At 45.6% G+C, this 26,760-nt stretch overlaps 1 pseudogene; it reads right to left on the bottom strand.

The window, feature by feature from the left end:
- Positions 1–10,820: 10,820 nt before the first annotated feature.
- Positions 10,821–25,421, bottom strand: LOC140728106 (C-X-C chemokine receptor type 2-like; annotated as a pseudogene).
- Positions 25,422–26,760: the final 1,339 nt, after the last annotated feature.

Raw genomic sequence — 26,760 nt, 5'->3', positions numbered from 1 at the left:
TCCGATTTCGCGCTTGCCGCTACCCTCAATCAGGAAGGCAGACCAGTGGCATTCTTTTCTCGTACCCTTCAAGGCTCTGAAATTCAGCACTCCGCGGTGGAGAAAGAAGCCCAGGCCATAGTGGAAGCTATTAGGCACTGGAGGCACTATCTCGCCGGCAGAAGGTTCACCTTGCTGACCGACCAGCGCTCAGTTGCGTTCATGTTCAGCAACCAACAGCGGGGCAAAATCAAAAATGATAAAATTTTGCGGTGGAGAATAGAACTCTCCACCTACAACTATGATATCCTGTACCGGCCTGGAAGGCTCAATGAGCCCCCTGATGCCCTATCCCGGGGAATGTGTGCTAGTGCACAGCTCGACCAGCTATACGCCCTCCATGCAGATCCTTGCCACCCGGGGGTCACCCGATTTTACCATTTCGTGAAAGCCCGGAACCTGCCGTACTCCCTGGAGGACATCAGGACGATGACCAGGGACTGCCAGATCTGCGCTGAGTGCAAACCGCACTTCTACCGTCCTGACACTGCGCAGCTTGTCAAGGCCACCCGCCCTTTTGAGCGACTGAGTGTTGACTTTAAGGGCCCCCTTCCCTCCACCGACCGCAATGTCTACTTTCTCAATATTATCGACGAGTACTCGCGATTCCCCTTTGCCATTCCCTGCCCCGACACCACTACCACGTCCGTCATAAAAGCCCTGCGCCAGCTCTTCACTCTGTTCGGATATCCCTGCTATATCCACAGTGATAGAGGGTCCTCCTTTATGAGTGACGAGCTGTGCCGGTACCTGCTAGCTAGGGGCATTGCTACTAGTCGAACCACGAGTTACAATCCCCAGGGGAATGGACAGGTGGAGAGGGAGAATGCCACTGTGTGGAAGGCCACACTTTTAGCCCTTAAGTCAAAAGGGTTGCCGGTCTCTCGATGGCAGGAGGTCCTCCCTGAGGCACTCCACTCTATCCGCTCCCTGTTATGTAGTCCACCAATGCCACCCCTCACGAGCGCCTATTCTCTTTTCCCAGGAATTCTGTCACTGGGACCACCCTACCAGTTTGGCTGACGTCCCCGGGGCCAGTGCTGCTACGTAAACATGTGAGGAGTAATAAATACTCCCCGCTGGTCGAGAGGGTTCACCTTCTGCATGCTAACCCCCAGTATGCCTACGTGGTCTTGCCTGATGGGCGGGAGGACACGGTCTCCGTCCGCGACCTGGCGCCCGCAGGAGCAGCAGACCACTACCCCGAACACTCCACGGTAACTATGAACCCTGTACCCGAGGTGACACCGCGCACACCGTGCCCCACCCAGACTCCTCACGACGCTCATGTACCAGGCATCTCGTACGCGTATATTCCGGGCGCCTCGCACACACGTGAGGGATCCCTGACACCTCCAGTTGGGCCAGAACCAGCACAATCTCCGTCTCCGGTGCAATCACCACCGGCACCTGTGCAATCACCACCACTGGCACCTGTGCAATCACCACCACCGGCACCTGTGCAATCACCACCACCGGCATCTGTGCAATCACCACCACCGGCACCTGTGCAATCACCACCTCCGGCACCTGTGCAATCACCACCACCGGCACCTGTGCAATCACCACCACTGGCACCTGTGCAATCACCACCACCGGCACCTGTGCAATCACCACCTCCAGCACCTGTGCAATCACCACCACCGGCACCTGTGCAATCACCACCTCCGGCACCTGTGCAATCACCACCTCCGGCATCTGTGCAATCACCACCACCGGCATCTGTGCAATCACCACCACCGGCACCTGTGCAATCACCACCTCCAGCACCTGTGCAATCACCACCACCGGCATCTGTGCAATCACCACCACCGGCACCTGTGCAATCACCACCTCCAGCACCTGTGCAATCACCACCACCGGCATCTGTGCAATCACCACCACCGGCACCTGTGCAATCACCACCTCCAGCACCTGTGCAATCACCACCACTGGCACCTGTGCAATCACCACCTCCAGCACCTGTGCAATCACCACCACCGGCACCTGTGCAATCACCACCACCGGCACCTGTGCAATCACCACCACCGGCATCTGTGCAATCACCACCACCGGCACCTGTGCAATCACCACCGGCACCTGTGCAATCACCACCTCCGGCACCTGTGCAATCACCACCTCCGGCATCTGTGCAATCACCACCTCCGGCACCTGTGCAATCACCACCACCGGCACCTGTGCAATCACCACCACTGGCACCTGTGCAATCACCACCAACGGCACCTGTGCAATCACCACCACCGGCATCTGTGCAATCACCACCTCCGGCACCTGTGCAATCACCACCACCGGCACCTGTGCAATCACCACCACCGGCACCTGTGCAATCACCACCACCGGCACCTGTGCAATCACCACCACCGGCATCTGTGCAATCACCACCTCCGGCACCTGTGCAATCACCACCTCCGGCATCTGTGCAATCACCACCACCGGCACCTGTGCAATCACCACCACCGGCATCTGTGCAATCACCACCACCGGCACCTGTGCAATCACCACCTCCGGCACCTGTGCAATCACCACCTCCGGCATCTGTGCAATCACCACCACCGGCATCTGTGCAATCACCACCACCGGCATCTGTGCAATCACCACCACCGGCATCTGTGCAATCACCACCACCGGCACCTGTGCAATCACCACCTCCGGCACCTGTGCAATCACCACCTCCGGCATCTGTGCAATCACCACCTCCGGCACCTGTGCAATCACCACCACCGGCACCTGTGCAATCACCACCACCGGCACCTGTGCAATCACCACCAACGGCACCTGTGCAATCACCACCACCGGCATCTGTGCAATCACCACCTCCGGCACCTGTGCAATCACCACCACCGGCACCTGTGCAATCACCACCACCGGCACCTGTGCAATCACCACCACCGGCACCTGTGCAATCACCACCACCGGCATCTGTGCAATCACCACCTCCGGCACCTGTGCAATCACCACCTCCGGCATCTGTGCAATCACCACCACCGGCACCTGTGCAATCACCACCACCGGCATCTGTGCAATCACCACCACCGGCACCTGTGCAATCACCACCTCCGGCACCTGTGCAATCACCACCTCCGGCATCTGTGCAATCACCACCACCGGCATCTGTGCAATCACCACCACCGGCACCTGTGCAATCACCACCACCGGCATCTGTGCAATCACCACCACCGGCACCTGTGCAATCACCACCTCCAGCACCTGTGCAATCACCACCACCGGCATCTGTGCAATCACCACCACCGGCACCTGTGCAATCACCACCTCCAGCACCTGTGCAATCACCACCACTGGCACCTGTGCAATCACCACCTCCAGCACCTGTGCAATCACCACCACTGGCACCTGTGCAATCACCACCACCGGCACCTGTGCAATCACCACCACCGGCATCTGTGCAATCACCACCACCGGCACCTGTGCAATCACCACCGGCACCTGTGCAATCACCACCTCCGGCACCTGTGCAATCACCACCTCCGGCATCTGTGCAATCACCACCACCGGCATCTGTGCAATCACCACCACCGGCACCTGTGCAATCACCACCACCGGCATCTGTGCAATCACCACCTCCGGCACCTGTGCCATCACCACCAACGGCACCTGTGCAATCACCACCACCGGCACCTGTGCAATCACCACCACCAGCATCTGTGCAATCACCACCTCCGGCACCTGTGCAATCACCACCTCCGGCATCTGTGCAATCACCACCTCCGGCACCTGTGCAATCACCACCACCGGCACCTGTGCAATCACCACCTCCGGCACCTGTGCAATCACCACCACCGGCACCTGTGCAATCACCACCTCCGGCACCTGTGCAATCACCACCACCGGCACCTGTGCAATCACCACCACCAGCATCTGTGCAATCACCACCTCCGGCACCTGTGCAATCACCACCACCGGCACCTGTGCAATCACCACCACCGGCACCTGTGCAATCACCACCACCGGCATCTGTGCAATCACCACCTCCGGCACCTGTGCAATCACCACCTCCGGCATCTGTGCAATCACCACCACCGGCACCTGTGCAATCACCACCACCGGCATCTGTGCAATCACCACCACCGGCACCTGTGCAATCACCACCACCGGCATCTGTGCAATCACCACCACCGGCACCTGTGCAATCACCACCACCGGCATCTGTGCAATCACCACCTCCGGCATCTGTGCAATCACCACCGGCACCTGTGCAATCACCACCACCGGCACCTGTGCAATCACCACCTCCGGCACCTGTGCAATCACCACCACCGGCACCTGTACAATCACCACCACCGGCATCTGTGCAATCACCACCACCGGCCCCTGTGCAATCACCACCACCGGCACCTGTGCAATCACCACCTCCGGCACCTGTGCAATCACCACCTCCGGTACCTGTGCAATCACCACCACCGGCACCTGTGCAATCACCACCACCGGCACCTGTGCAATCACCACCTCCGGCATCTGTGCAATCACCACCACCGGCACCTGTGCAATCACCACCACCGGCACCTGTGCAATCACCACCTCCGGCATCTGTGCAATCACCACCACCGGCACCTGTGCAATCACCACCACCGGCACCTGTGCAATCACCACCACCGGCATCTGTGCAATCACCACCTCCGGCACCTGTGCAATCACCACCTCCAGCACCTGTGCAATCACCACCACCGGCACCTGTGCAATCACCACCACCGGCATCTGTGCAATCACCACCTCCGGCACCTGTGCAATCACCACCTCCAGCACCTGTGCAATCACCACCACCGGCACCTGTGCAATCACCACCACCGGCACCTGTGCAATCACCACCACCGGCATCTGTGCAATCACCACCTCCGGCACCTGTGCAATCACCACCTCCAGCACCTGTGCAATCACCACCACCGGCACCTGTGCAATCACCACCACCGGCATCTGTGCAATCACCACCTCCGGCACCTGTGCAATCACCACCTCCAGCACCTGTGCAATCACCACCACCGGCACCTGTGCAATCACCACCACCGGCACCTGTGCAATCACCACCACCGGCATCTGTGCAATCACCACCTCCGGCACCTGTGCAATCACCACCTCCAGCACCTGTGCAATCACCACCACCGGCACCTGTGCAATCACCACCACCGGCATCTGTGCAATCACCACCTCCGGCACCTGTGCAATCACCACCACCGGCACCTGTGCAATCACCACCACCGGCACCTGTGCAATCACCACCACCGGCATCTGTGCAATCACCACCACCGGCACCTGTGCAATCACCACCACCGGCATCTGTGCAATCACCACCTCCGGCATCTGTGCAATCACCACCTCCGGCATCTGTGCAATCACCACCACCGGCACCTGTGCAATCACCACCTCCGGCATCTGTGCAATCACCACCACCGGCACCTGTGCAATCACAGCCGGTGCTACGTAGATCGCAGCGACAGATTCGACCACCTGATAGACTTAACCTGTAAATATACTTGTAAGAAACTTCGCCACCTGGGGACTCTTTTTCAAACAAAGGGGGGGTGAATGTGGTGAACTACATATACCTGTCTGGACACGCCCCCTGCTGACTGCTCCTGTGGCTCCTCCCACAGACCCCTGTATAAAGGCGATTGGAGCCTGATGCCCGGCCTCATTCTCCAGGATGTAGTGTTGTTCATTCTTCCAGTCAATAAAAGCCGATATCTTGCTTCTACGTCTCAGAGTGAGTTATTGATGGTGCATCACTCCTCTCATCCTCCTTCTCTCCAAAGAGTAAAGCCCTAGCTCCCTTAATCTCTGATCATAATGCATACTGTCTAAACCAGGCAGCATCCTGGTAAATCTCCTCTGTACCCTTTCCAATGCTTCCACATCCTTCCTATAGTGAGGCGACCAGAACCGGACACAGTACTCTAAGTGTGGCCTAACCAGAGTTTTACAGAGCTGCATCATTACATTGCGACTCTTAAACTCTATCCCTCGACTTATGAAAGCTAACATCCCATAAGCTTTCTTAACTACCCTATCTACCTGTGAGGCAACTTTCAGGGATCTGTGGACACGTACCCCCCAGATCACTCTGCTCCTCCACACTACCAAGTATCCTGCCATTTACTTTGTACTCTGCCTTGGAGTTTGTCCTATGTTACGGATTCACCAACAATAAATATATGAGTGAGACAGGGGTTTTTATAACAAATAACACGTTTATTAAACACTGAAGAACAAACCCCCCCAAAAGTAAACAAATCACTAACGTAACTGGAAATCAGCTGCTGTGCAGCAGCTTAAACAGTTCTTAAAGCTATGAAGCTTAAACAGTTCTTAAAGTGATGTTGCAAAAATAGTTCTTAAAGCGATGTTGTAAAAGTTCAAAATGCTTACAGTCCATTTAAGGGAGAGACTTTTTAAGACGATTTAAATCCTCTTTCACGTCGTCTTGCTGCGGTTCCCAGTTGAACTATACTTTTCCCACGAAGAATTTACGAAGATGAAATGTAACGGCTTAAAGGCACTGACCTTTCCTTTCCAAAACTGTACTCAATCCTTTCTGCTATTCACAAGGATTAACATGAGCACAGTCAACGAATTCCTTCCGAATGAGGATCAAACAAGGTCAGACCTGTTTCACCGTCGAAATCGATTTTCCTTGATCTTTTAACTTCCGAACTCCGATCTTCACTCTCCACTGATTCTCAACTAGCAGTATTGTAAAGAAACTGCTGGCAATGACCTTTTAAACTTTAGGCATTAAATAAAGCTCCATCTTTCAACCACACTGCGTCATGATATTAAATCACGCAGTGGCATGAAGACAAAATGGCAAATCCAGCCACCAACTGCCCCTCCTCACAGGGAGGGGTCCTCCTTTTATACCCTGTAAAAAAAAACTGTCACATGACCTCTACTGGCGGGAAAATGACGTCACTCCACCATCACAAGACCATTACCTCAAGTCCAGTATAGCTTCAACACCTGTCACGTGACAAGTACACCACTGTCACGTCACGGGTACGTAACACCTTTCAAAGTGTATCGCCTCACATTTCTCCGGGTTGAACTCCATCTCCCACTTCTCAGCCCACTATCTCTTTCACGAATCAACTTCCCAGCTCTTTACTTCACCCATCCCCACTCCCAGTTTCACCTATCACCTACCACCTTGTACTTCTTCCTCCCCTCCACCACCTTTTTACTTTGACCTCATCTTTTTTACCAGTCCTGCTGAAGGGTCTTAGCCCGAGATGTCAACTGCTTACTCTTTTCCATAGATGCTGCCTTGCCTGCTGAGTTCCTCCAGCATTTATGTGTGTTGCTTAGATTTCCAACATCTGCAGATTTTCTCATGTCTGGAGGGATAGTAATGTCGGACAGGGAAATGGCGGATGAACTGAATAGGTATTTTGCACCAGTCTTCACTGTGGAAGACACTAGTGGTATGACAGAATTTCAAGAGTGTCAGGGACAGAAGTCAGTGCAATTACTATTACAAGGGAGAAGGTGCTTTGGATGTTGAAAGCTCTGAAAGTATAGAAGCCACCTGGACCAGATGGACCACATCCAATGGTTCTGAAAGAGGTGGCTGAAGAGATTGTGCAGGCATTAGTAATGATCTTTCAAGAATCACTAGATTTTGGCATGGTTCTAGTCATCTGGAAAATTACAAATGTCACTCCACTCTTCAAGAAGAGAGAAAGGCCAAAGAAAGGAAACTATTGGCCCATTAGTCTGACTGCAGTGGTTGGGAAGATGTTGGAGTCAATTGTTAAGGATGAGGTTTTCAGACACTCGGAGGCACATGGCAAAATAGGCCAAAGTCAGCATGGTTTCCTTAAGGGAAAATCTTGCCTGACTTATCTGTTGGAATTCTTTAAGGAAATAACAAACAGGATTGACAAAGAAGAATTGGTGTATGTTGTGTACTTGGATTTTCAGAAAGCCTTTGTCAAGGTGCCATAAATGAGACTGCTTAGTAAGATAAGAGGCCATGGTATTAAAGGAATAATGCTAGCACGGATGGAGCTTTTGCTGATTGGCAGGAGGCAAAGAGTGGGAATAAAGGGAGCCTTTTCTAATTAGCTGATGGTGATGGTGTTCCATGAGGATCACTGTTGGGACCGCTTCCCTTTACATTTTATGTCAACATCTCACTTGATAGAATTGATGCAGTTGTGGCCAGGTGTGCAGATATGAAGATAGGTGAAGAGGCAGATAGTGTTTACGAAACAGAGAGGCTGCAGAAGGACATAGACAGATTGGGAGAATGGGCAAAGAGTGGCAGATGGAAAACAGTGCTGGGAAGTGAATGGTCATACACTTTGGTAGAAGGGATAGAAGTGTAGGCTATTTTCTAAATGAGCAGAAAATTCAAAACTCAGAGGTGCAAAGGGACTTGGGAATTCCTTGCGAAGGATTTCCTAAAGGTTAACACACAGGGTGAGTCAGTGGTGAGGAAGGCAAATGTAATATTAGCATTCATTTTGAGAAGACTAAAATATAAAAACAAGGATATAATGCTGAGTCTTTATAAGGCACTGGTGAGGCTTCATCTGAGTATTGTGAGCAGTTTAGGGTGGGCCCCTCATCTAAGAAAGGATGTGCTGATATTAGAGAGGCTTCAAAGGAGGTTCACAAAAATTATTCCAAGAATGAAAGGTTTATCATATGAGAAGCATTTTAAGACTCTAATGTCTGTACTCGCTGGATTTTAGAAGAATGAGGGGGGATCTCATTGAGTTCATGTGGCCAGTCTCCTCGATGCTGATAGGAGGACGTTTTCAACATTCTATGATTAATGTGATTATTAGTGTACACTGCGGGTTATATTTGTCTCCTTCAGATTTCTGTGCTTTCTTTCTTGATGCTGATTGGTGGGTGGGAGATATGTAACATTGTCTGCGAGGGAGGGGTTAAGGGTTTGGGGTCTGATGTTGTTGTTAGTGTTTTTCTGTGTGGGCAATCTGTTAGTTTTTGTGTGGGGGAGAGGTTGGGAGGGGGGGTTGGGGTATGACGTTCCAGCTGCTGATTTCCATGTTCACGATCTAATAGTATTTTTGCGTGAAGGAGGAGCTGAGGGGTTTGGGGCCTTTGTCTGGGGTTTGACGTTCCAGCTGCTGATTTCCATGTTCACGATCTAATAGTATTTTTGCGTGAAGGAGGAGCTGAGGGGTTTGGGGCCTTTGTTTGGGGTTTGACGTTCCTGCTGCTGATTTCCATGTTTGCAATCTAATAGTATTTTTGCGTGAAGGAGGAGCTGAGGGGTTTGGGGCCTCTGTTTGGGGTTTGACGTTCCAGCTGCTGATTTCCATGTTTGCGATCTTTCAGTATTTTTTGTGAAGGAGGGGCTGAGGGGTTTGGGGTATGTGAGTTTTGTTTCTTTTTCTTTTTCGTTTTTGTGCAGAGGAGTGGGGTTGATGTATTTTCTTTCAACAGCACCCATGGTTTTTCAGTATTTCCTGGCTATCCGGAGAAGACGACTATCAGAGTTGTATTGTACATGCATACTTTGATAATAATATGAACCTTTTAAACCTTTGCAACCTATCGAATGTTGAAAAACCTAGGTAGAGTAGACATAGAGAGAATTTCCTGTAATGACAGAGTCTAGGATCAGAGGGCACATCCTCACGATAGAGGTAGGTGTATTTTAGAATGGAGACAGGGATGAACTTCTTTGGCCAGAGGTTGGTGAATCTGTGGAATTCTTTGACGCAGGTGGCTGTGGAGGCCAAGTCATTGGGTGTATTTAAGGCAGAGGTTGACAGATTCTTTATAAGATTCTTAAAAAGTTTCAGGCAGCAGGCAGGGGAATGGGAGTGAGAGGGAGATGGACCAGCCATAATCAAATGGCAGAGCAGACTCAATGGGCCAAATGGCCTAATTCTGCCCCTATGTCTTATGGTCTTATTCTAAGTTCCAAATAACCTGTCCCTCCTACATAGTCCTACATGTGCCTAGCTAGGAGTCTAACAGTTTCTCAGATGGCCCGAGTGTGTCTGCCTCCACCACAACTCCTGGCAGACTGTTCCATGCACCCACCACTCTCTATGTGGAAAACTTACCTCTGACATTCCAATCAGCCTAAAATTATGCCCTATCCTATTAGCCATTTGCCCACTGGGAAAAAGCCTCCGGCTATCCACTTGATCTGTGTTGTATGTATGATGTGTGTCGCTTTTATTGACAATCAAGGTGTCGTCTGTTCAGGAGTATGGCTGCACAAATGTGCTGGAAGTACTCAGTGGGAAGAGAAAAAGAGTTAATGTCCCAGGTAACCTGATATCCAAAGGAAGCCTGAAGCCCTGGTCTGAGAGGGAGGAAAGGGGCTAGTTTTGCTATTTTTGTCTTGTTTGTTCTGAACTTGTTTGCTGCAGCTTGTGTTCTTCTGACAAACATCGTGGGCATGCAGCGTTGGTGCCAGAATGTGGGCTGACACTTGTGGGCTGCCCCCAGCACACCTTCAGGTTGCGTTGGTTGTAAGGGCAAACAATGCATTTCACTGTATGTTTCCATGTACATCAAAATCTGCGATGGGAGATGTTAACTCTGTCACTGTCCCCATACCCACTGCCTGAGCTGCTGAGTGTTTCCAGCATTTTCTGGTTTTATTTTAGATTTCCAGCGTCTGCAGTCTTCTGACTTTCACTTCTGTGTAGCTGCTTTCCTTCGAACTAAACGATACGCAGCCCAGGGTGTAACTGTGGGATCACCCTCTGCTCTGCCCTGGATAGTCTGATTTTGTGCTGTAAGGAAGACAGATGGAATAAGCAGGAGAGGTGAGGCCGGGCATGAATCAAAGCTGTTTTATTCCACAGACAGTCAGTGTACGTACGTACAGAGTAGTTGTCAAAGCAAATTCCATTACATACTCACACAAATTACACAATTTGCACAATTCTATTCATATCTCCAAACCAAAAGCAGAAATATAAACTACACAGTCTTTGCTTTCTTGGTCAAATATACTTACTTTTGGCATAAATTCACTTGCAGGAAATATCTTTCAGTGAGATATGTCCCCCTGTAGTTTTAGAATGGGATAATGGATGGGAGATGTTTAACTATTTAGCCATTTAGAATGTGGATCAGTTCCTGGGTCCAGATGGAATTTATTCCTGGCTGTTAAAACAGCAAGGCAGAAAATGTATTTATTTTTAAATTTAGAGATACAGCACAGTATCAGCCACTTCCTGCCCAATGACCCTGCAGCACCCACTTGCACCCATGTGATCCATTAACCTACCAACTAACTGAAGCCAGCCCACAAGTGTAACCATAGCATGCACACAACTTACTAACCCTAACTTATGCATCTTTAGAATGTGGGAGGAAACCAGAGCACCCAGAGGAAACCCACACAGTCATGGGAAGAACGTACAAACTCCTTACAGGCAGTGCTGGGAAATGAACCCAGATCACTGTTTCACTACTCTGCTGCTCCAGTGCGGTGGCATGACTACAGTTGGGTACAGGAGTGCTTCCAGTAGAGGGAATGACTGCAAAAGATGTACCATTCTTTGGAAACGGAGGAAGGGGTAAACTAAGGACACCTAGTTTAATTTCCATTGTGGGAAAATTGGTGGAATTAACTCCATGAGAAAATATCCTCTTTGACTGAGAAGGGCAGCATTAATCAGGAACAGTTGATGGCGAGGAGGAATGATTTTGGTTGCAAGAGATAATGATGGTCTAGTTACTTGAGCACTGAAATGGTGATCCAGAGGAGTGGAATTCTTTTAGCTAGTGGCTGGTGAATCTGTGGAATTCATTGCCACAGATGGCTGTGGTGGCCAAATCATTGGGTATATTTAAAGCGAAGATTGATAGATTAGTAAGGGCATCAGAGATTTGGGGATAAGGCAGGAGATTGGAAATGCAAGGGACAATAAGTCAGCCATGATCGAATGATGGAGTAGACACGATAGGCCAAATAGCCTAATTCTGCTCTTATGTTTAAGGTCTGATGGCCTAATGGTTTGCATATAGACACCGTGAAACATTGAGTGAAACCACAGCACTTTTGAGAGTATGTCCACAGAAGCTTGAAGACAGAAGGCAGGTCCATAAGGGGTTAAAAAGGAACAGCTGATGGTTTCCTTTCTGAACAGAGACTTGGAGCAGTCAAATACGGAGGTTACAATGGAACAGGACACAACAGCGTTGAGTCCACAGCATGAAAAATGCCTATATTGCTGTCCACCAAATTAGAGGACTGGTGTAACTATACTGGGGGGGGGGGGGGTGCAGAGTTGATTTATGGGGTCAGAATCACATTCAGATATTTTCACATGTATATCAAAACATCCAGAGAAATGTGTTGTTTGTGTAAAGAACCAAGACAACCTAGGCAGCAAAAATGTACAAGGATGTTCAACCTTAGGAAAGGTCGAATAGGTTAGGACTTCATTCTTTAGAGTGTAGGAGAATGAAGGGAGATCTGATAGAGGCTGGGAGTTGCCACACATTCCAGTGCCAACATAGCGTGCCCACAATGTTCAGCAGAACGAGAGCAAGATATCCAAGCAGAAGGCCAAGCCCTCCCTCCCATTCACACACAGGCAGGCTGCCCACCTCAGGACCAGCTGGTTTTCAGCCTCCAGAGGACTCGCAGAATCCTAGGCATTGGCCTTCTAACTTCCCCTGTGGGCTTGCAGACTCGCAAACCCACGGCCATTGGGCCTCTAGACCTCTGATTGACCTTCAGACTTCTAACTTCTATATTAACCCTTGGACTCACCAATTACGGGACCCCAAACTCCAGGCCTCGAACCACAGATTCACAGATGACGGGACACAGAACTCTAGACTTGCAATCTTGACAACCTAGTGGGTCCCCCCCCCCCCCATGCCTCCCAGCCCATAAGGATCACTGGACTCACTGACCTGGGGTGGGAGCCATTATCTAAAGTGGTCCTTGTCTAACATGCTTGCTGACCCAACATCTATCTGCATATGTCCTTCATTCACTTTGCTGCTGGTCTTTGAACGTGAAGCACAGACATCTATCTACCCCACATCCCTGTTCCTAATTCCCAACCTGACTCCAGCTTTCCTCTTTGTCCCCGAAACCATCCATAAGAATGGGGTGGCATGGGGACGTAGTGGTTCTCACAGCTCTCTACAGTACCACTGACCAGGGTTCAACTTCCATCGCTGACTGCAAGGAGTTTGTATGTTTTCCCCATGGCCACTGATGCTCCGGTCCCACAGTTCAAAGAGGTGCCAGTTGGTAGGTTAATTGATCATTGTGAATTGCCCTGTGATTAGGCTAGGGTTACTGGGCAGCACAGTTGGAGGGGCCGAAGGGCCTATTCCATGCTGTCCCTCAATCAAATTTTTTAAAACCTATGAAAACAAGTAGGTCTGAGCTACGACCTCAATGGAGACAGTCTTTTCCAGGGTTGGAAATTTGTTGTTGTGGGGATGAGTTGAACAAGTTGTGGATGTTTTGCATAAAACAGAAGAGGAAGTGGGAATATTAACTAAGGTGTGTAAAAATATCTAGTACATAGACCATACCTGCACATCACAGGCTCTTTGGCTCATAATGTTGAGCCAAATTTTTAAACTACTCCAATATCAATCTAACCCTTCCCTCCTATGTAGCCCTCGATTTTTCTACCGTCCATGTGCCTATTTAAGAGTCTCTTAAATGTCCCTAATGTATCTGCCTCTCCCACCCCCCATGGCTGCGCCCACCATTCTCTGTGTGAACGACATACCTCTGACATCTCCCTATGCTGCCCTCCAATCACCTTAAAATGATGAGCCCCATGGTATTAGCCATTTCTTTCCTGGGAAAAAGTCTCTGGCTGTCCACTCAATTCACGCCTCTTACTATCTTGTACACCTCTATTTTATTTATTGATCTATTTAGACATATAGTGTGAAACAGGCCCTTCTGGCCGTTCAAGTTGTGCCGCCCAGCAATCCATTGACTTCACCCTAGCCGAATCACGGGACAATTTACAATGACAAATTAACCAGTACACCTCTGCTATGCGGGAGGAAACCGGAGCACCTGGAGGAAACCCACATACACGTGGGAAGGAACATACAAGCTTGCTTACAGAAGATGCCAGAACTGAACTCTGAACTCTGACGTCCCAAGCTGTAATACGCTGGCTTCTACGCTACTGTGGTGCCCCCTATCAAGTCATCTCTCATCATCCTTCGCCCCAGGAATGCATGCAGAGATCTACAGGGATGTTGAATCTTAGATATACAGAAGAGGAAGAGGCTAGGTATTTATTCTTTGGATTATGGGAGAATGAAGTGCAACCTTTTAGAAATGTTTAAAATTATGGTAAGTGGATGGCAACAGTCTTCCCCCCCCCCACCCCCCAAACTATGAGGGACAAATTTAAGATGAGAGGAGAAAAATTTAAAAGAGACCTGATGCTCAACTTTTTCACCCAGAGAGTGGTGAGTGTGCGGAACGAGTTGTCAGAGGAAGTGGCTGAGGCAGGTACAATAGTGTAATTGAAGAAGTACTTGGATAGGTACTGGAGGGGTGGAGCTTAGAGGAATATGGGCAAAACACAGGAAACTAGGAGTGGCTGGGTGGGCACCATGGCCAGGATGGGTCGAAAGGCCTGTATCCCTACTGCATTGCCCTGTGACTCTATGCTAAACACATTCTATTGTTTCTGATTATTGTGGTTGGATAGACTCCACATCCCTCAATCTTCAGCTAAAAGGCCCTTTTTGTTGAAGCAGGTCTTAGAACGATTTTCAGTGGTGAACAGTACATTTCCAATGTACTGAATGCTTGGACTGTACAACATGGAAGGAGTTCAGAACGATTCACTGTGGGAGCAACAGATTTTAATTTCACAATTCAGGTCAATGACTTTTCGTCGGTTTCTCTCTCCACAGATCCTACCCGGCCTCTCAAGAGTTCCAAGCAAGTTCTGGTTTTATATCAGTTGCCGGGCATTTGCAGTTATGGCTGTTTGCATTTGCTCAAAAGTATGTTTCTCCATTATAATGAAGTTATCTGTAAGTAACTAGAAGTGACTTTCCACTGATGATTTTAACCAATTTTTTTAACAGTTGGAACAGTCCTTTATCACGTTTCCAATTTCACACTGAAAGATGGCAGAATCTTACACACAGCATCTTTCTTTTTCAATCTTTTTTTTAAGTTTCCAATAAACAATATTAATACTAATACATAGAGATCAGGAGTACATTAATAATGGTTAACATGTAGAAACACATATTCCAAGTAACAAATTGGGTCTAACCTCCCAATCTCTTAGTAATTAACCATGAAAAAGATAATTATAATTATAAAAAAAAGAAAAAGAGGAAAAAAAAACAAACTAAAACAAACTAACCTAAAAAAAAACAAAGATTGGGCTGCCATAATTCATCAGTTAAAATTGTATTTTGTCGTTTAACTCCACTCCTCTATCCATAAAGAAAAAATTGCTGAATAAAGGATTCAGAAAAGGTCAACTTACATCATATGAAAATATTGAATAAAAGACTTCCAAGTTTCTTCAAATCTAATCGAGGGGTCTATAGTACTGCTCCTAATCTTTTCTAAATTTAAACATGCAATCGTTTGGGAAAACCATTGAAATGTGGTAGGTGGATTGGAATCTTTCCATTTAAATAAAATCGATCTTCTGGCTATTAATTACACACTGCATCTAAGTGACAGTTGAAGTTGTCTGATAGACTGACTGCTCAACAGATCTCTCAACCTCAAGAGATTCCTCAGTGCGCTTCATGAGTCCTTTATCAGCCAGGAGTCTGAGCAGGTTCGCCCGGAATTTCACCCCGATGAAGGCGTATAATATTGGGTTCACGCAGCTGTGCAGAAACCCCAAACACTGGGTGGCAAACAGAGCTCGGTCGATGTGGTTGCGCCCATCACAAGAGGCCATGGTGACCCTCATCCTCACCAGAGTGTCGATAAACACAGTGATATTGTAGGGCACCTAACAAATGAGGAAAGCGAGCACCACAGCGATAATGACCTTCAAGGCTTTCTGCTTCTGGAATCCCTTCGTTTGACACAGTCTGTGGATGGTGACGCTGTAGCAGAAGACTATGACACCCAGTGGGATGAGAAACTCAATGACATGGCGACAGATTTTGGTGGCTAGTTTCCATTTCTCATCATATTCACCATCGTGATCCTCATTACAGATGTATTTGTTGGAAGATTCATCCCATAATTTTCTCCTGTAGAGGATGGGTAAAGACAGGAGAATAGACAGCACCCACACGACAGCACAGACCAGTTTGATCAGGAATGGCCGCTTCTGCCTGTGGGACCGGGCAGAGTGGACGATGGCGAGGTAACGGTCAACACTGATGCAGGCCAGCAACAGGATGCCACTGTAAAAGTTCACCTCCTGGATCATGCTGACAACCTTACACATGGCATCTCCAAACACCCACCCAGATATGGCATCCACTGCCCAGAAGGGCAGAGAGACGGCAAAGAGCAGGTCAGCCGTGGCTAGATGGAGCAGGTAGACGTCGGTGGAAAATGTAGAGTGCCGATTGTGAAGAATGACAATCATCACCACCAGGTTCCCCATCACGGCGAGGAAACACACCAGGCTGTAGATAAGAGCAATTGGCAGGGCTGGAAATATCTCTGGTTTACAAACAAGTGTATTAGGATCAACTATAAATGGAATTTCAGAAGTAGTGGGAATGCTTGTATACTCTTCCCAAAAAGAGGTAGTTGCGTTAGCAGAAGACATTCTCTGAAACAAAAAGAAAATATTCAATTAAGATTAAGGCATTTTCCTAAACAGTACTACTATTACTACTGATAGTAATAATAATCAAATGACAAACATCATTCACCAAAATCTTGCTTTAAAATACAAACTCATCAAAGTAACCATACCTTACTATAAATGAAAGGATAATCCAGTTTTAGAGTCAGAATACCACAAATTATTTTACAACTGATCCATTATTACAGATAGGACAATCCATAATAACCGTCTGGGTATAATATTACAGAATAAGCTACCAAGAACCACACATTTAATAGATGTAGCTACACCAAGCACACATAAATACAGAAATCAATAACTGAAAAAAGCCAGAAATATGCTGAATTAAGAGGAAATTTAAAGACTTTTGAACATGAACAGGGTATACTTTGTCCCAATAGTAATATCAACTGCTGGTATCACCCCAAAGGCACTACACAATAGCATTAAAAAATTAGGGCTACACACCAATATCTATTAAATCTTCAGAAAGCCACTGGAATATTCTGAAAGTTCCTAGCAATTGACAAATGAACGGTGCTTGACTATGCTTGTGCCTCAGGTTTTACCAGCTTGAGCTGAGAATAAATGTTTTTATAATAATAATAATAATAAACTGACCCCACTAAAGAGAAGAAAAGCAGGCATGAAATTGTCATTCAAAGTAAACACATTGATAATGCCTATATATTATCAAGTCATGGAAAATTGAGACTGACATGACAACATACAGGGTGAACTTCAACAGCTTAAAGCATAAAATTCAAAGTAAATTTATTATCAATGTACAGATATGTCACCATATATAACCCTGAGATTCATTTTCTTGCAGGCATACTCGATAAATCCGTAATAATCATAATAGAATCAAGAAAGAGCACACCAACTTGGGTGCTTAGCCAGTGTGCAAAAGACACTAACTGCAAATACAAAAAGAAACATAATAATTAATAAATACGCAATAAATATTAAGAACATGTAATGAAGAGTCATTGAAAGTGAATCCATCAGTTGGGGAACATTTCAATGATAGGGCAAGTGAAGAGGAGTGAAGTTATCCCCTTTGGTTCGAGATCCTCATGGTTAAGGGGTAATTGATATTCCTGTATCTGGTGGTGTGAGTCCTGAGGCTCCTGTACCTTCTTTTTGATGGCAGCAGCAGAGAGCATGTCCTGGGTGGCGAGGGTCCCTGATGATGGATGCTGCTTTCCTGTGACAAAGTTTCATGTAGATGTACCCAATGGTGGAGAGGGCTTTAGTCATGATGGGCCGGGCCACGTCCACTACGTTTTGTAGGATTTTTTGTCCAAGGGCATTTGTGTTTCTATACTATTCCAAGAGGCAACCAGTCAATATACTCTCCACTACACATGTAGAGAAGTTTGTCAAAGTTTTAGATGTCATATTGAATCTTCGCAAACTCCTAAAGAAGTACAGGCACTGCCGTGCTTTCTTCATAATTGCCCTTAGGTGCTGGCCCAGGACAGGTCCTCCAAAATAACACATCGAGGAATATAAAGTTGCTGACCCTCTCCACCTCCATCCTCCAATGAAGACTGGCTCATGGACCTCTGCTTTCCTCCTCCTGAAGCTGATAATTAGCTCCTTAGTCTTACTGACATTGAGTAAGAGGGTGTTGTTATGGAGCCACAATATCCTTTCATGCAAGAAAATGCACAACAATTAGCAGATTCATGTAGAGTGATAATAAAAGACAACTTAATCTCTACAGGGATGTTAAACTAAACAAAACACAAAGTAGCACAAGAGCTTGAAAGAAACCAACCTATAGACCACGACAATGCTATAGAAGAAAATAATGAAAATGCCAACTCCGAAGCACTGTTGAAAATAGATTTACTTCAACATCTGCTCCACAACCTGAGTAACAACACAGATGTAGAGCCTACACAGAATGGTGATTATCAAGCTGAGCTTACAGACAGAGTTATCCCAACATTTATCTCAACAGACGACATGGGCACTGACCCAACAAAAAGACCCTACATATCAAAAGAAAACACATAATCAAAATTTCCAAAAATTCTTAATACCCTCAACAATATTATATTACCACAATATTTAGGAAAACTTGAAACATTTGAAGAACTACACACAATAACATACTGGGCATCATTAACAATGCAGTACAATGGCTCCAAAATAGAGGCACTCGTTAATAGAAACCCAAAACTGAGCATTGAAATGAGAACAGTGAAATAGCAGAAGAGACTAAGACACAAAATTGAAAACTTAATAGCAGAAATAGACTGCCTAATGGAGTATAAAATGGATAACATGAGTAAGAAAGTTAAGAGAAATGTTATGGAAACGCAAAGGAAATGTAAGGTCCACACAAGATACAATTGATCTAATAGAAGCATTGTAAAATCTATAGATACACTAAAACAAAAGCCTGGTGCATGTAAAGCCAAACAAAATAGATACATGAACTGTGCAGATGAAGAAATCAGAATTATCAGTTCATGAACAATTAAAAAGGTTTATACGGAGCATTAAAACTAAATTTGATGCATCAAAATGTCACCAACCCTAACACAGAATTACCAACAAACACAAGATGATAAACTTTTGACCTAATATCTTTTCAAATATCTTAGAGGATTTTTGACAGAAGTTAAAACATAGCTCTTACCTAAAGGAGAAATCACAAATGATCCATCAAAATATCATCCTATTATTTGTTTACAAGCTATATATAAAATAGTAAAACATTGTGCCTCTCACAACTAACCGCCACTTACTTAGGTAAGCACAATGTACCTATAGAAGAGCAGAAAGATGCTGTAAGTGTATGAAAGGATGTAAAGAATGACTAATAATAGATTCCATAATTCTAAATCAAGCCCAGAGGAAAAAGCAGAAATCTTTCATGTTATATTGACTACCAAAATATATTTGTTTCTGCCCCACAATCATGGCTAGTAGAAGTTCTTAATATATATATGAACTATATCCAATACATGTAAAATTCCTACAACTTCTGGTGAAGCATTAGCATACTATAATCACCCTATTAATTAACAAACAAAAATGAGCAACCACCGTTATCAAAATAAACAGAGGCATTTTCCAGGGCAACTCTCTAAGCCTACTATGTTTTTGTCTAGTTTTAAACCCACAGTCTAATTTACTGAATTGGGCAAAAATTGGGTATCAAATCAGAAACAATGAAATGAGCTATACTTTAACACACCTTTTATACATGGACAATTTGAAATTATACCCTCCTTCATCAGTAAAGCTAAAGTAATTAATTCAAGTAGTAAAACTATTCCCTAGAGATATAAACATGAACTTTGGACCAGATAAATCCAGGACATTAAACATAAAGGAAAGTGCAATAGAGCTTATAGAAAACAAACCAGAGCAGCAGGAGACAATACAATTGATGGATGAATTTGAAACAGTCTCTGAGATATCAACAAGCAAAGAAAATAGACCATAGTGCGATAAAGAGAAAACTTTTGACATAACTTACTTCAAGTCTTAAGAAAATCTGCCAAAACGAGCTCGGTATTAAAAATATAACCAAGGCAATAAGCATTTTCACTATACGTATATTAACAGGCAAGCACGAGGAAATCTGCAGATGCTGGAAATTCAAGCAAAACACACAAAATGCTGGTGGAGCACAGCAGGCCAGGTAGCATCTATAGGGAGAAGCGCTGTCGACGTTTCGGGCCGAAATTTCCAGCATCTGCAGATTTCCTCGTGTTTGCCTTTTAAATTCACTACTGTGAAGCCTCTGCCAGTAATGCCTACACTGAAGAAGTTTAAATCTTCTCTTCTCGCTGCTCCCCATCTATAATCTCTTCGTGGTCCTGACGAAGGGTCTCGGCCTGAACCGTCAATAGTGCTTCTCCCTATAGATGCTGCCTGACCTGCTGCATTCCACCAGCATTTTGTGTATATTAACATATTCTTTTGACATAATATCTTGGTCCAAAACTGATCTAGTACAAAGAAAAATAAGAACTGAAATGACAAATTTTAGAAAGCACTAGGCACACTTGAATGCACTTAGATTAACACTACCTAGGACAGGAGGAGGAAGAGGAATAATAGAACCAGCGTGGATAAATCTCTCGACACCACTCTGAATCAATTCTATGACCTACAGACTCATTTTCAAGTACTTTTACAACACAGTATTATTTATTATTTGCACAATTTGTCTTCGCTTTTCACATTGGTCGTTTGTTTAGAGAATGTTTTTCATAAATTCCACTGTATTTTTCTGTAGATGTCTGCATGAAAATGAATATCAGCATAATATATTGCAATGTATATATATATACATATACTTTGGTAGTAAGTTTACTTTGAATATAAAGAATAGATATTCTACAGATGCTGGATATCCAGAGTAAAACATACAAAATGCTGGAGGAACTCAGCAGGTCAGGAAGTACCCATGGAAATGATCCACTGCAAAGTTTCCTTCAGGATGCCTATCCTGAAGAAGTTTTGATCTTTTCTTTGACATGAGTTCAATGTGACCCTCTCTCACTGCTCCCTCTCTGTGACCTCTACTGCTCTCTGACTCTGACCACGTGTTCCCTCAGACTCATTACTCCCTTCCCCTTCTCCAGTTTTCATTCTGGCTGCTTCTCCCTTCCCTTCCGGTCTTGACTTGAAACGCCGACTGTTTATTCCCCACCACAGGTGCTGTCTGACCTGTGTGTGTTACTGTGAACACTGAATTTTGATCAATATAAGCATTCCCAGATCACACACTATTTCTGCCAGCGTCACTCTCAAACCCCACGTGCTGGTCTCTCCACATTGGATTCCCCACGACACAGGGAACACAAAAGGAACATCGTCTCTGAGCTCCCCTATTAATCTGACATCCATCGTCAGCCACTGATTGCACAGATCTTTCATTATGGTGCACTGGTAGGGATAATAATGGTGGGGACTTTAACTTAGTGACACAGCAAGAGAAGCAGAGAAAGCACTAGATGTTGGAAATATGAAACCCCAAGGACGCGGCCTACAAGACAAGCGTGCCTGAGGATCCACGGCCCTGTGGATGTACTGATTCTAAGCCGGTGCTGCTGACTGAAGCACTGCAGGAGAGAACAGACCATTGGGAACAGTGGATCAGCTACCGGAGGTTCTGTACCCGAAGAATCGCGCGCACTCTCTCTCTCTCTCTCTCTCTCATTGGAGGGTGGTAGATTTTTTGCTGATTCTATGGGTGGAGAACTATGAACAAAAATCAGCATGACAGACTCTCTTAACAACATAAATCAGCCAGTTGTTTTGTCATGTCTCCCCTCCAAATTGTCAGGTGAGCAATTATTTTTTGTTGTACTGCAGATTACAATCTTTATTGGGGGCTTTGCTATTGCTTGCTTGGTGGGCAGAGGGTGCTGATGCTTTTTTGCGGAGTTTGGTGGGGGTGGGATGGTGGGGCAGGGTCCTTGCTTTGCTGCTGCTTGTGTGTAGGAAGGGGGAGAGGGGAGGCTTTGAGGTTTTAACGTTATTACTGTCACTCATTCTTTAAGGCACTCTTCTGTTTTCGTGGATCTCTGCATAGAACAAGGATTTCAGGATGCATATTGCAAACATTTCTCTAATATTAAATGGAACTATTGAAATAAATGCAGGTTCAGAGTCAGGTTTAATATCACTGGCATAAGTCATGAAATTTGTTAACTTTACAGTAGCAGTACAATGGAATACATTATAAATAAATATAGAGAGAAAAAAACAGAATTACAATAAGCATGTATAAGTATATGTGTCTATTAAATAGTAAAGTTAAAATAAGTAGTGCAAAAAAAATTAATGAAGTAGTGTTCATGGGTTCAATGTCCATTTAGAAATCAGATGGCAGGGGGAAGAAGGTGTTCCAGAATGGCTGAGCGTGTGCCTTCAGACTCCTGTACCTCCTCTCCAATGATAATAATGAGAAGAGGGCATGACCTGGGTGGTGGGATCCTTAATGATGGACGCCGCTTTCCTAAGGCATCACTCCTTGAAGATGTCTTGGACACTACAAAGGCTCATACCCATGATGGAGCTGATTAATTTCACAAGCTTCTGCAACTTACTTCGATCCTGTGCAGTAACCTTCCCCCATACCAGACAGTGACGCAGCCAGTCAGAATGCTCTCCACGGTACATCTGTAGAAGTTTTCGAGTGATTTAGGTGACAAACCAAATCTCCTCAAACTCCTAATGAAATATAGCCAGCGCCTTGCCTTCTTTATAGCTGCATCAATATGTTGCATCCAAGTTAGGTCCTCGTTATAGGAAGGATGCGGAAGCGTTAGAGAGGGTGCAGAGGAGATTTACCAGGAGAGAATGTCTTATGAGGGCAGAGTGAACAAGCAAGGGCTTTTCTCTATGGAGCAAAGAAGGATGAAAGGTGACTTGATGGAGATGTACAAGATGATAAGAGGTATAGATTGAGTGACAGATCAGAAACACAAGAGGTTCTGCAGATGCTGGAAATGACCCTCTTGAAGGGTCTTGACCTGAACCATCAACTGTTTATTCCACTCCATAGATGCTGCCTGACCTGCTGAGTTTCTCCAGCACTTTTATGTGTATTACTATAGATAGGGTGGACAGCCAGAGACTTTATCCCAGGGCGTAAATAGTATAATATGAGAGGCCAAATTTTTAAGAAGATTGGAAGAAAGCATAGGGGAGATGTCAAAGGTAGGTTTTTTTCTACAGAGAGTGGTGTGTGTGTGGAAAACCCTGCCAGGGGTGGTGAGAAAGGCAGATACTGTATATTATGGACATTTAAAAAGATCTTAGATAGTCATGGGATTGAAAGAAAAATGAAGGGCTGTACAGGAGGGATTAAATTGATTTTAGAGTAGATTAAAGGGGTAGCACAACATTGTGGGCCAAATGGCTTGTACTGTGCTGTATTGTTCGATGCGCTATGCAGATTTTTATATCTTCCCACTGTATTGCTACTGCAAAACAACATATTTCAAGTCATATAAGTCAATGATAATAATTCTAATGCAGATTTTGAAAGTAATCCTGAGATCGCTACATCAGCACTTTCAAGGAGCCCTCCCATCCATCCCACAGTCTCTTTGACCTTCTACCATCAGGCATGAGGTACCACAGTACAAGAGCACAGCTTCTTCCCCAGGCTGTGAGACTTCTGAACACCCTGTACTCATTATTTATGACACTGCCAGTAGCTGTAATGCCATTGTATATCTAACTACATGTCATATATGGACTTCATGTCAACTTCTACATCTACAGAATATTCTCTTTTATTATTTGCTTTTACTGCCTTAGTCCCAGTGGAATGATGTTTCATTTAGCTGTATACTTGCGTACAGTGGAATAACAATACCCTACGTAGTCTTGCTTTTTAACCTCTTCCTAGCTCCTCTGTGTGAATATGAGGTTTCACTCAGCTTTACTTTCTTTGTTCAGAGTGTTCACTTCTAAGTGTAAAATTCTGAGAGACAGAGGAAGAATGAACATTTTTTTCCAAGATAAAGGGAACCAAAAATTGGAGGAGTCCCGATGAAGGATCTCAGCCCAAAACATTGACTGTTTATTCCCCTCCATTGATGCTGCCTGGCCTGCTGAGTTCCCCCAGCATTTTGTGTGTGTTGCTTTGGATATTCAGCATCTACGGAATCGTTTATGTTTACGATCCATATTTACTTATGTCACTTATATAAATAACACACAGCAGAAGTGGGCTGTGGAGCTTTCTGGAGCAGCTGTGTATTTTTGTGAAAACAAATCTTCTTCCCCTTCCATATTCTATCTGGGCAGCCTCAAACCTGATGGCATGAATACTGATTTATCTTACTTACAGTAATTTCCACCCCTTTCCCCTTCTCTCTTCTTTCATTCCCCACCTTGGCTTCCCTCTCGCCCCTTCCCTTCTCCTCACCTGCACACCGCCTCCCTCTGGTGCCCCGCCACCCTCCCTTTCTCCCAACATCCACTCTCCATCCATAGATGCTGCCTGACCTGCTGAATATTCTCCAGCATTTCATGTACGTTTTTTAAAAATTTAGAGGTGTTAAGTTTAAGAGGAGCAAGATTTAAACGGGACCTGTGGGGCAAATTCTTCACCCAGAGGGTGGTGACAATATGGAACAAGAGTCATCATGCTTCAGATACTATTACATCATGGTCACACTTCACTAATTCTAACCAGTTTGTAGTTTTGGAATGTGGGAAGAAATTGGAGCACCCAGTGGAAACTCAGACAACCTCGGGAAGAATGAAACTCCTTACAGACAGCAGAGGGAATTGAACCCCAGTCTTAGGGCAGGTGCAGCAAAGCATTACACTAATTACCATGCTGCAAAGAAACTCCAACCAAGTTGATGCAACTTATCCTCCAGAGTTAATCTACAACCTATTCATCATTATATTTGTGAAAGCTTTCATAAACCAGTGATTCCGTCTACTCACACACCAACAACAGCAAGTACCTAGAAGTCAACGAGGTAGTGAAGATGTGAGAAACTGTTATAGCATAAAATAATTCACATACCAGTTCTAAGATGCCCCTTCCTCACTGGGATTTCTGAGCCACACAGCAAACAACAGGACCACACCACGCTCGTGTTCACTGTATCTGATGAGGAACAGATATCATTCAAGTGAAAAGAGCAAGAGGATGTTTTGTAATGTGTATGAAGATAAATAAAGCTCACATTTACATCATCAACTCTGATCAACATCATCAACATCAGCTTTGTCAGGCTGAGGTATTGGGGAAGAGAGATAAATCCGTGAGGAATTGTGACAGGGATACCCAGCATGGAACATGCAGCAGCTGAGAAGGGGGTGGGATCTGTGAGTGCAGACCAGGCTGATTGGATGCTCAGACAGGATCCTTTGAGCCTGAAACACAGATCCAGTATCAATGGGTGAGATCCCCTTTGTCAAGCCTCCACAGTTCCTCAGTACAGACTGTCAGCGAGCTGTCCGGTGAGTGGATTATTCCAACTATGGAGGAAACTAAAGCAAGGCTAGTTTCATTAGATGAGGAAATTTGGGGGTAATAACCTTCCAATTTCCACAATTTCTGGTGAAGACTGAAAGAATTATCCAAGTGTTCATTATAGGAAGAAAGATGAGGCTTTAGAGAGGATGTACAGAAGATTTACAGGGAACTTATAATGAATATTACATTCGATGTTGTGATGACCTTCAGTCCTACATAACCCCCCAATGTCTATCAACCATGTGCCTATCTAAGAGTCTCTTAAATTCCCCTTATGTATCTGCCACAATTCTGCCTGGATCAGAGAGCATGTCTTAGGAAGATAGGGTCATCGCACTGGAGCTTTCCTCTTCGGAGCAAAGGAGGATGGGAGGTGACTTGATAGAGGTGTACAAGATGATAGGAGGCATGGATCGAGTGTACAACTAGAGACTTTTCCAAGGGCGGAAATAGCAAATATCAGGGAGCGTAATTTTAAGGCCAGTGTAGGGGTGATGTTGAGATAGATTCTATAAGCAGAGAGTGGTGAGTGTGTGAAATACTCTGTCAGGGATGGTGGTAGAGGCAGATACATTCAGGGCATTTCAGAAACTCTTAGACAGGCACGTGGATGAAAGAACGGTGAAGGTCCGATATGGGAGGGAAGGATTAGAGTGATCTTGGAGTAGGTTAAAAGGTCTGTACGACATTGTGGGCTGAAGGGCCTGTGCTGTGCCGTACTGTTCTATGTTGTATGATTTGTTATCCTGTGTTAGGCATTCATAAAGAAACATCTCCTTCTGTTGTGAAACAATTGCATTAAGTAAGGAGGACATAACTAACCACAAGCAACTGGTAAAGCTCCATCTCACACCTGATTACTCAACACTGAAAAATTTCCTGTAGTTTTGCAACATTCTGTGTTGCAAATAATATACTTTCAAATCACCAGCCTATTGTTCAAGATCATTTGTCCAGCAGACAGAATTCAGTACATTTACAAATTAAATATTG

Source organism: Hemitrygon akajei, chromosome 5, assembly GCF_048418815.1.
Source record: "Hemitrygon akajei chromosome 5, sHemAka1.3, whole genome shotgun sequence".
NCBI classification, from domain to species: domain Eukaryota; kingdom Metazoa; phylum Chordata; class Chondrichthyes; order Myliobatiformes; family Dasyatidae; genus Hemitrygon; species Hemitrygon akajei.
The sequence above is the reverse complement of the archived record's forward strand: the minus strand, read 5'-3'. Positions and strand labels throughout refer to the sequence as shown.